Raw genomic sequence first — 13,048 nt, 5'->3', positions numbered from 1 at the left:
ACCTAAACCTATGCCCCTAACCGTAACCCTAACCCTAAACGCTAACCCTAACTCCTAACCCTAATCCTATCTCCTAACCCTAACCCTAACCCTAAGCCCCCCTTTATGGTAATCCCTAACATTAACCATGCACCTACCGCTATAAAACAAACGGTAAGCCTAAACCTAAACCTATGCCCCTAACCGTAATCCTAACCCTAAACCCTAACCCTAAATGCTAACCCTAACTCCTAACCCTAACTCCTAACCCTAACCCTAACCCGAAGCCCCCCTTAACCCTAACCCCTAACACTAACCCTACATCTAACACTTAAAACCAAATGAAAACCCTAAACCTAAACCTATGCCCCTAACCGTAACCCTAACCCTAAACCCTAACCCTAAACGCTAACCCTAACTCCTAACCCTAACCCTAACTCCTAACCTTAACCCTAACCCGAAGTCCCCTTAACCCTAACCCCTAAAACTAACCCTACATCTAACACTTAGAACCAAACGATAAGCCTAAACCTAAACCTATGCCCCTAACCGTAACCCTAACCCTAAACCCTAACTCTAAACGCTAACCCTAACTCCTAACACTAATCCTATCTCCTAACCCTAACCCTAACCCGAAGCCCCCCTTAACCCTAACTCCTAACCCTAAACCTACATCTAACACTTAAAACCAAACGATAACCCTAAAACTAAAACTATGCCCCTAACCGTAATCCTAACCCTAAACGCTAACCCTAAACGCTAACCCTAACTCCTAACCCTAACCCTAACCAGAAGCCCCCCTTAACGCTAACCCATAAGCCTAACCCTACCTCTAACACTTAAAACCAAACGATAACCCTAAACCTAAACCTATGCCCGTAACCGTAACCCTAAACGCTAACCCTAATCCTGTCTCCTAACCCTAACCCTAAACCCCCCTTTATGGTAATCCCTAACATTAACCATGCACCTACCGCTATAAACCAAACGGTAAGCCTAAACCTAAACCTATGCCCCTAACCGTAATCCTAACCCTAAAACCTAACCCTAAATGCTAACCCTAACTCCTAACCCTAACCCTAACTCCTAACCCTAACCCTAACCCGAAGCCCCCCTTAACCCTAACCCCTAACACTAACCCTACATCTAACACTTAAAACCAAATGAAAACACTAAACCTAAACCTATGCCCCTAACCGTAACCCTAACCCTAAACCCTAACCCTAAACGCTAACCCTAACTCCTAACCCTAACCCTAACTCCTAACCTTAACCCTAACCCGAAGTCCCCTTAACCCTAACCCCTAAAACTAACCCTACATCTAACACTTAGAACCAAACGATAACCCTAAACCTAAACCTACGCCCCTAACCGTAACCCTAACCCTAAACCCTAACTCTAAACGCTAACCCTAACTCCTAACACTAATCCTATCTCCTAACCCTAACCCTAACCCGAAGTCCCCCTTAACCCTAACTCCTACCCTAAACCTACATCTAACACTTAAAACCAAACGATAACCCTAAAACTAAAACTATGCCCCTAACCGTAATCCTAACCCTAAACCCTAACCCTAAACGCTAACCCTAACTCCTAACCCTAATCCTATATCCTAACTCTAACCCTAACCCGAAGCCCCCCTTAACCCTAACCACTAACCCTAACCCTACCTCTAACCATTAAAACCAAACGATAACCCTAAACCTAAACCTATGCCCCTAACTGTAACCCTAACCCTAAACCCTAACCCTAAACGCTAACCGTAACTCCTAACCCTAACCCTAACTCCTAACCCTAACCCGAAGACCCCTTAACCCTAACCACTAACCGTAACCCTACATCTAACCCTTAAAACCAAATGATAACACTAAACCTAATCCTATGCCCCTAACCGTAATCCTAACCCTAAACGCTAACCCTAAACGCTAACCCTAACTCCTAACTCTAACCATAACTCCTAACCCTAACCCTAACCCGAAGCCCCCCTTAACGCTAACCCATAACCCTAACCCTACATCTAACACTTAAAACCAAAGGAAAACCCTAAACCTAAACCTATGCCCCTAACCGTAACCCTAACCCTAACCCTAACCCTAACCCTAACCCTAACTCCTAACCCTAACCCGAAGACCCCTTAACCCTAACCACTAACCGTAACCCTACATCTAACCCTTAAAACCAAATGATAACACTAAACCTAATCCTATGCCCCTAACCGTAATCCTAACCCTAAACGCTAACCCTAAACGCTAACCCTAACTCCTAACTCTAACCATAACTCCTAACCCTAACCCTAACCCGAAGCCCCCCTTAACGCTAACCCCTAAACCTAACCCTACCTCTAACCCTTAAAACCAAACGATAACCCTAAACCTAAACCTATGCCCCTAACCGTAACCCTAACCCTAAACCCTAACCCTAAATGCTAACCGTAACTCCTAACCCTAACCCTAACTCCTAACCCTAACCCTAACCCGAAGCCCCCCTTAATGCTAACCCCTAACATTAACCATGCACCTACCCCTTAAAACCAAACGGTAAGCCTAAACCTAAACCTATGCCCCTAACCGTAACCCTAACCCTAAACCCTAACCCTAAATGCTAACCCTAACTCCTAACCCTAATCCTATCTCCTAACCCTAACCCTAACCCGAAGCCCCCCTTAACCCTAACCCCTAACCCTAACCCTACATCTAACACTTAAAACCAAAGGAAAACCCTAAACCTAAACCTATGCCCCTAACCGTAACCCTAACCCTAAACCCTAACCCTAAACGCTAACCCTAACTCCTAACCCTAACCCTAACTCCTAACCCTAACCCTAACCCGAAGCCCCCCTTAACCCTAACCACTAACCCTAACCCTACATCTAACCCTTAAAACCAAACGATAAACCTAAATCTAAACCTATGCCCCTAGCCGTAATCCTAACCCTAAACGCTAACCCTAAACGCTAACCCTAACTCCTAACCCTAACCCTAACTCCTAACCCTAACCCTAACCCGAAGCCCCCTATAACACTAACCCCTAACCCTAACCCTACATCTAACACTTAAAACCAAACGAAAACCCTAAAACTAAACCTATGCCCCTAACCGTAACCCTAACCCTAAACCCTAACTCTAAACGCTAACCCTAACTCCTAACCCTAATCCTATCTCCTAACCCTAACCCTAACCCGAAGCCCCCCTTAACCCTAACCCCGAACCCTAACCCTACATCTAACCCTTAAAAACAAACGGTAAGCCTAAACCAAACCTATGCCCCTAACCGTAACCCTAACCCTAAACCCTAACTCTAAACGCTAACCCTAACTCCTAACCCTAACCCTAACTCCTAACCTTAACCCTAACCCGAAGCCCCCCTTAAACCTAACCCCTAAAACTAACCCTACATCTAACACTTAGAACCAAACGATAAGCCTAAACCTAAACCTATGCCCCTAACCGTAACCCTAACCCTAAACCCTAACTCTAAACGCTAACCCTAACTCCTAATCCTAATCCTATCTCCTAACCCTAACCCTAACCCGAAGCCCCCCTTAACGCTAACCCCTAACCCTAACCCTACCTCTAACCCTTAAAACCAAACGATAACCCTAAACCTAAACCTATGCCCCTAACCGTAACCCTAACCCTAAACCCTAACCCTAAACGCTAACCGTAACTCCTAACCCTAACCGTAACTCCTAACCCTAACCCTAACCCGAAGCCCCCTATAACACTAACCCCTAACATTAACCATGCACCTACCCCTTAAAAACAAACGGTAAGCCTAAACCTAAACTTATGCCCCTAACCGTAACCCTAACCCTAAACCCTAACTCTAAACGCTAACCCTAACTCCTAACCCTAATCCTATCTCCTAACCCTAACCCTAACCCGAAGCCCCCCTTAACCCTAACCGCGAACCCTAACCCTACATTTAACCCTTAAAAACAAACGGTAATCCTAAACCTAAATCTATGCCCCTAACCGTAACCCTAACCCTAAACCCTAACTCTAAACGCTAACCCTACACTCCTAACACTAATCCTATCTCCTAACCCTAACCCGAAGCCCCCCTTAACCCTAACCCCTAACCCTAACCCTACATCTAACCCTTAAAATCATACGAAAACCATAAACCTAAACCTATGCCCCTAACCGTAATCCTAACCCTAAACCCTAAGACTAAACGCTAACCCTAACTCCTAACCCTAATCCTATATCCTAACTCTAACCCTAACCCGAAGACCCCTTAACCCTAACCACTAACCCTAACCCTACATCTAACCCTTAAAACCAACTGATAACACTAAACCTAATCCTATGCCCCTAACCGTAATCCTAACCCTAAACGCTAACACTAAACGCTAACCCTAACTCCTAACTCTAACCCTAACTCCTAACCCTAACCCTAACCCGAAGCCCCCCTTAACGCTAACCCATAACCCTAACCCTACATCTAACACTTAAAACCAAAGGAAAACCCTAAACCTAAACCTATGCCCCTAACCGTAACCCTAACCCTAAACCCTAACTCTAAACGCTAACCCTAACTCCTAACCCTAACCCTAACTCCTAACCCTAACCCGAAGCCCCCCTTAACGCTAACCCCTAACCCTAACCCTACCTCTAACACTTAAAACCAAACGATAACCCTAAACCTAAACCTATGCCCCTAACCGTAACCCTAACCCTAAACCCTAACCCTAAACGCTAACCCTAACTCCTAACCCTAATCCTATCTCCTAACCCTAACCCTAACCCTAAGCCCCCCTTAATGCTAACCGCTAACATTAACCATGCACCTACCCCTTAAAAACAAACGGTAAGCCTAAACCTAAACCTATGCCCCTAACCGTAACCCTAACCCTAAACCCTAACTCTAAATGCTAACCCTAACTCCTAACACTAATCCTATCTCCTAACCCTAACCCTAACCCGAAGCCCCCCTTAACCCTAACCCCTAACCCTAACCCTACATCTAACACTTAAAACCCTACGAAAACCCTAAAACTAAACCTATGCCCCTAACCGTAACCCTAACCCTAAACCCTAACTCTAAACGCTAACCCTAACTCCTAACCCTAATCCTATCTCCTAACCCTAACCCGAAGCCCCCCTTAACCCTAACCCCGAACCCTAACCCTACATCTAACCCTTAAAAACAAACGGTAAGCCTAAATCTAAACCTATGCCCCTAACCGTAACCCTAACCCTAAACCCTAACTCTAAACGCTAACCCTAACTCCTAACACTAATCCTATCTCCTAACCCTAACCCTAACCCGAAGCCCCCCTTAACCCTAACCCCTAACCCTAACCCTACATCTAACCCTTAAAATCATACGAAAACCATAAACCTAAACCTATGCCCCTAACCGTAATCCTAACCCTAAACCCTAAGCCTAAACGCTAACCCTAACTCCTAACCCTAATCCTATATCCTAACTCTAACCCTAACCCGAAGACCCCTTAACCCTAACCACTAACCCTAACCCTACATCTAACCCTTAAAACCAAATGATAACACTAAACCTAATCCTATGCCCCTAACCGTAATCCTAACCCTAAACGCTAACCCTAAACGCTAACCCTAACTCCTAACTCTAACCCTAACTCCTAACCCTAACCCGAAGCCCCCCTTAACGCTAACCCATAACCCTAACCCTACATCTAACACATAAAACCAAAGGAAAACCCTAAAACTAAACCTATGCCCCTAACCGTAACCCTAACCCTAAACCCTAACCCTAAACGCTAACCCTAACTCCTAACCCTAACCCTAACTCCTAACCCTAACCCGAAGCCCCCCTTAACGCTAACCCCTAACCCTAACCCTACCTCTAACCCTTAAAACCAAACGATAACCCTAAACCTAAACCTATGCCCCTAACCGTAACCCTAACCCTAAACGCTAACCGTAACTCCTAACCCTAACCCTAACTCCTAACCCTAACCCTAACCCGAAGCCCCCTATAACACTAACCCCTAACCCTAACCCTACATCTAACACTTAAAACCAAACGAAAACCCTAAAACTAAACCTATGCCCCTAACCGTAACCCTAACCCTAAACCCTAACTCTAAACGCTAACCCTAACTCCTAACCCTAATCCTATCTCCTAACCCTAACCCTAACCCGAAGCCCCCCTTAACCCTAACCCCGAACCCTAACCCTACATCTAACCCTTAAAAACAAACGGTAAGCCTAAACCTAAACCTATGCCCCTAACCGTAACCCTAATCCTAAACCCTAACTCTAAACGGTAACCCTAACTCGTAACCCTAACCCTAACTCCTAACCCTAACCCTAACCCGAAGCCCCCCTTAAACCTAACCCCTAAAACTAACCCTACATCTAACACTTAGAACCAAACGATAAGCCTAAACCTAAACCTATGCCCCTAACCGTAACCCTAACCGTAAACCCTAACTCTAAACGCTAACCCTAACTCCTAACCCTAATCCTATCTCCTAACCCTAACCCGAACCCGAAGCCCCCCTTAACGCTAACCCCTAACCCTAACCCTACCTCTAACCCTTAAAACCAAACGATAACCCTAAACCTAAACCTATGCCCCTAACCGTAACGCTAACCCTAAACCCTAACCCTAAACGCTAACCGTAACTCCTAACCCTAACCGTAACTCCTAACCCTAACCCTAACCCGAAGCCCCCTATAACACTAACCCCTAACATTAACCGTGCACCTACCCCTTAAAACCAAAAGGTAAGCCTAAACCTAAACCTATGCCCCTAACCGTAACCCAAACCCTAAACCCTAACTCTAAACGCTAACCCTAACTCCTAACCCTAATCCTATCTCCTAACCCTAACCCTAACCCGAAGCCCCCCTTAACCCTAACCCCAAACCCTAACCCTACATTTAACCCTTAAAAACAAACGGTAAGCCTAAACCTAAACCTATGCCCCTAACCGTAACCCTAATCCTAAACCCTAACTCTAAACGCTAACCCTAACTCCTAACACTAATCCTATCTCCTAACCCTAACCCTAACCCGAAGCCCCCCTTAACCCTAACCCCGAACCCTAACCCTACATCTAACCCTTAAAATCATACGAAAACCATAAACCTAAACCTATGCCTCTAACCGTAATCCTAACCCTAAACCCTAAGCCTAAACGCTAACCCTAACTCCTAACCCTAATCCTATATCCTAACTCTAACCCTAACCCGAAGACCCCTTAACCCTAACTACTAACCCTAACCCTACATCTAACCCTTAAAACCAACTGATAACACTAAACCTAATCCTATGCCCCTAACCGTAATCCTAACCCTAAACGCTAACCCTAACTCCTAACTCTAACCCTAACTCCTAACCCTAACCCTAACCCGAAGCCCCCCTTAACGCTAACCCATAACCCTAACCCTACATCTAACACTTAAAAACAAAGGAAAACCCTAAACCTAAACTATGCCCCTAACCGTAACCCTAACCCTAAACGCTAACCCTAAACGCTAACCCTAACTCCTAACCCTAACCCTAACTCCTAACCCTAACCCTAACCCGAAGCCCCCCTTAACGCTAACCCCTAACCCTAACCCTACCTCTAACACTTAAAACCAAACGATAACCCTAAACCTAAACCTATGCCCCTAACCGTAACCCTAACCCTAAACCCTAACCCTAAACGCTAACCCTAACTCCTAACCCTAATCCTATCTCCTAACCCTAACCCTAACCCGAAGCCCCCCTTAACCCTAACCCCTAACATTAACCATGCACCTACCCCTTAAAACCAAACGGTAAGCCTAAACCTAAACCTATGCCCCTAACCGTAACCCTAACCCTAAACCCTAACTCTAAACGCTAACCCTAACTCCTAACACTAATCCTATCTCCTAACCCTAACCCTAACCCGAAGCCCCCCTTAACCCTAACTCCTAACCCTAACCCTACATCTAACCCTTAAAACCAAACGATAAACCTAAACCTAAACCTATGCCCCTAACCGTAATCCTAACCCTAAACGCTAACCCTAACTCCTAACCCTAACCCTAACCCGAAGCCCCCCTTAACGCTAACCCCTAACCCTAACACTACCTCTAACCCTTAAAACCAAACGATAACCCTAAACCTAAACCTATGCCCCTAACCGTAACCCTAACCCTAAACCCTAACCCTAAACGCTAACCGTAACTCCTAACCCTAACCCTAACTCCTAACCCTAACCCTAACCCGAAGCCCCCTATAACACTAACCCCTAACCCTAACCCTACATCTAACACTTAAAACCAAACGAAAACCCTAAAACTAAACCTATGCCCCTAACCGTAACCCTAACCCTAAACCCTAACTCTAAACGCTAACCCTAACTCCTAACCCTAATCCTATCTCCTAACCCTAACCCTAACCCGAAGCCCCCCTTAACCCTAACCCCGAACCCTAACACTACATCTAACCCTTAAAAACAAACGGTAAGCCTAAACCTAAACCTATGCCCCTAACCGTAACCCTAACCCTAAACCCTAACTCTAAACGCTAACCCTAACTCCTAACACTAATCCTATCTCCTAACCCTAACCCTAACCCGAAGCCCCCCTTAACCCTAACCCCTAACCCTAACCCTACATCTAACCCTTAAAATCATACGAAAACCATAAACCTAAACCTATGCCCCTAACCGTAATCCTAACCCTAAACCCTAAGCCTAAACGCTAACCCTAACTCCTAACCGTAATCCTATATCCTAACTCTAACCCTAACCCGAAGACCCCTTAACCCTAACCACTAACCCTAACCCTACATCTAACCCTTAAAACCAAATGATAACACTAAACCTAATCCTATGCCCCTAACCGTAATCCTAACCCTAAACACTAACCCTAAACGCTAACCCTAACTCCTAACCCTAACCCTAACCCGAAGCCCCCCTTAACGCTAACCCCTAACCCTAACCCTACCTCTAACCCTTAAAACCAAACGATAATCCTAAACCTAAACCTATGCCCCTAACCGTAACCCTAACCCTAAACCCTAACCCTAAACGCTAACCGTAACTCCTAACCCTAACCCTAACTCCTAACCCTAACCCTAACCCGAAGCCCCCTATAACACTAACCCCTAACCCTAACCCTACATCTAACCCTTAAAACCAAACGAAAACCCTAAAACTAAACCTATGCCCCTAACCGTAACCCTAACCCTAAACCCTAACTCTAAACGCTAACCCTAACTCCTAACCCTAATCCTATCTCCTAACCCTAACCCTAACCCGAAGCCCCCCTTAACCCTAACCCCGAACCCTAACCCTACATCTAACCCTTAAAAACAAACGGTAAGCCTAAACCTAAACCTATGCCCCTAACCGTAACCCTAACCCTAAACCCTAACTCTAAACGCTAACCCTAACTCCTAACACTAATCCTATCTCCTAACCCTAACCCGAAGCCCCCCTTAACCCTAACCCCTAACCCTAACCCTACATCTAACCCATAAAATCATACGAAAACCATAAACCTAAACCTATGCCCCTAACCGTAATCCTAACCCTAAACCCTAAGCCTAAACGCTAACCCTAACTCCTAACCCTAATCCTATATCCTAACTCTAACCCTAACCCGAAGACCCCTTAACCCTAACCACTAACCCTAACCCTACATCTAACCCTTAAAACCAACTGATAACACTAAACCTAATCCTATGCCCCTAACCGTAATCCTAACCCTAAACGCTAACCCTAACTCCTAACTCTAACCCTAACTCCTAACCCTAACCCGAAGCCCCCCTTAACGCTAACCCATAACCCTAACCCTACATCTAACACTTAAAACCAAAGGAAAACCCTAAACCTAAACCTATGCCCCTAACCGTAACCCTAACCCTAAACCCTAACCCTAAACGCTAACCCTAACTCCTAACCCTAACCCTAACCCGAAGCCCCCCTTAATGCTAACCCCTAACATTAACCATGCACCTACCCCTTAAAACCAAACGGTAAGCCTAAACCTAAACCTATGCCCCTAACCGTAATCCTAACCCTAAACCCTAACCCTAAATGCTAACCCTAACTCGTAACCCTAACCCTAACTCCTAACCCTAACCCTAACCCGAAGCACCCCTTAACCCTAACCCCTAACATTACCCTACATCTAACACTTAAAAACAAAGGAAAACCCTAAACCTAAACCTATGCCCCTAACCGTAACCCTAACCCTAAACCCTAACTCTAAACGCTAACCCTAACTCCTAACCCTAACTCCTAACCTTAACCCTAACCCGAAGCCCCCCTTAAACCTAACCCCTAAAACTAACCCTACATCTAACACTTAGAACCAAACGATAAGCCCAAACCTAAACCTATGCCCCTAACCGTAACCCTAACCCTAAACCCTAACTCTAAACGCTAACCCTAACTCCTAACCCTAATCCTATCTCCTAACCCTAACCCTAACCCGAAGCCCCCCTTAACGCTAACCCCTAACCCTAACCCTACCTCTAACCCTTAAAAACAAACGATAACCCTAAACCTAAACCTATGCCCCTAACCGTAACACTAACCCTAAACCCTAACCCTAAACGCTAACCGTAACTCCTAACCCTAACCGTAACTCCTAACCCTAACCCTAACCCGAAGCCCCCTATAACACTAACCCCTAACATTAACCATGCACCTACCCCTTAAAACCAAACGGTAAGCCTAAACTTAAACCTATGCCCCTAACCGTAACCCTAACCCTAAACCCTAACTCTAAACGCTAACCCTAACTCCTAACCCTAATCCTATCTCCTAACCCTAACCCTAACCCGAAGCCCCCCTTAACCCTAACCCCGAACGCTAACCCTACATTTAACCCTTAAAAACAAACGGTAAGCCTAAACCTAAACCTATGCCCCTAACCGTAACCCTAATCCTAAACCCTAACTCTAAACGCTAACCCTAACTCCTAACACTAATCCTATCTCCTAACCCTAACCCTAACCCGAAGCCCCCCTTAACCCTAACCCCTAACCCTAACCCTACATCTAACCCTTAAAATCATACGAAAACCATAAACCTACACCTATGCCCCTAACCGTAATCCTAACCCTAAACCCTAAGCCTAAACGCTAACCCTAACTCCTAACCCTAATCCTATATCCTAACCCTAACCCTAACCCGAAGCCCCCCTTAACGCTAACCCATAACCCTAACCCTACATCTAACACTTAAAACCAAAGGAAAACCCTAAACCTAAACCTATGCCCCTAACCGTAACCCTAACCCTAAACCCTAACCCTAAACGCTAACCCTAACTCCTAACCCTAACCCTAACTCCTAACCCTAACCCTAACCCGAAGCCCCCCTTAACGCTAACCCCTAACCCTAACCCTACCTCTAACCCTTAAAACCAAACGATAACCCTAAACCTAAACCTATGCCCCTAACCGTAACCCTAACCCTAAACCCTAACCCTAAACGCTAACCCTAACTCCTAACCCTAATCCTATCTCCTAACCCTAACCCTAACCCTAAGCCCCCCTTAATGCTAACCCCTAACATTAACCATGCACCTACCCCTTAAAACCAAACGGTAAGCCTAAACCTAAACCTATGCCCCTAACCGTAACCCTAACCCTAAACCCTAACTCTAAACGCTAACCCTAACTCCTAACACTAATCCTATCTCCTAACCCTAACCCTAACCCGAAGCCCCCCTTAACCCTAACTCCTAACCCTAACCCTACATCTAACTCTTAAAACCAAACGATAAACCTAAACCTAAACCTATGCCCCTAACCGTAATCCTAACCCTAAACGCTAACCCTAACTCCTAACCCTAACCCTAACTCCTAACCCTAACCCTAACCCGAAGCCCCCCTTAACGCTAACCACTAACCCTAACCCTACATCTAACCCTTAAAACCAAACGATAACCCTAAACCTAAACCTATGCCCCTAACCGTAACCCTAACCCTAAACCCTAACCCTAAACGCTAACCGTAACTCCTAACCCTAACCCTAACTCCTAACCCTAACCCTAACCCGAAGCCCCCCTTAACGCTAACCCATAAACTTAACCCTACATCTAACACTTAAAACCAAACGAAAACCCTAAAACTAAACCTATGCCCCTAACCGTAACCCTAACCCTAAACCCTAACTCTAAACGCTAACCGTAACTCCTAACCCTAACCCTAACTCCTAACCCTAACCCTAACCCGAAGCCCCCTATAACACTAACCCCTAACCCTAACCCTACATCTAACAATTAAAACCAAACGAAAACCCTAAAACTAAACCTATGCCCCTAACCGTAACCCTAACCCTAAACGCTAACCCTAACTCCTAACCCTAACCCTAACTCCTAACCCTAACCCTAACCCGAAGCCCCCCTTAACCCTAACCACTAACCCTAACCCTACATCTAACCCTTAAAACCAAATGATAACACTAAACCTAATCCTATGCCCCTAACCGTAATCCTAACCCTAAACACTAACCCTAAACGCTAACCCTAACTCCTAACTCTAACCCTAACTCCTAACCCTAACCCTAACCCGAAGCCCCCCTTAACGCTAACCCATAACCCTAACCCTACATCTAACACTTAAAACCAAAGGAAAACCCTAAACCTAAACCTATGCCCCTAACCGTAACCCTAACCCTAAACCCTAACCCTAAACGCTAACCGTAACTCCTAACCCTAACCCTAACTCCTAACCCTAACCCTAACCCGAAGCCCCCCTTAAAGCTAACCCCTAACCCTAACCCTACATCTAACACTTAAAACCAAAGGAAAACCCTAAACCTAAACCTATGCCCCTAACCGTAACCCTAACCCTAAACCCTAACTCTAAACGCTAACCCTAACTCCTAACCCTAATCCTATCTCCTAACCCTAACCCTAAGCCCCCCTTAATGCTAACCCCTAACATTAACCATGCACCTACCCCTTAAAACCAAACGGTAAGCCTAAACCTAAACCTATGCCCCTAACCGTAACCCTAACCCTAAACCCTAACCCTAAATGCTAACCCTAACTCGTAACCCTAACCCTAACTCCTAACCCTAACCCTAACCCGAAGCACCCCTTAACCCTAACCCCTAACCCTAACCCTACATCTAACACTTAAA

The sequence above is a fragment of the Strix uralensis genome, chromosome 7 (assembly GCF_047716275.1).
Source record: "Strix uralensis isolate ZFMK-TIS-50842 chromosome 7, bStrUra1, whole genome shotgun sequence".
Classification (NCBI taxonomy): Eukaryota; Metazoa; Chordata; class Aves; order Strigiformes; family Strigidae; genus Strix; species Strix uralensis.
This window is presented reverse-complemented; position numbering follows the sequence as displayed.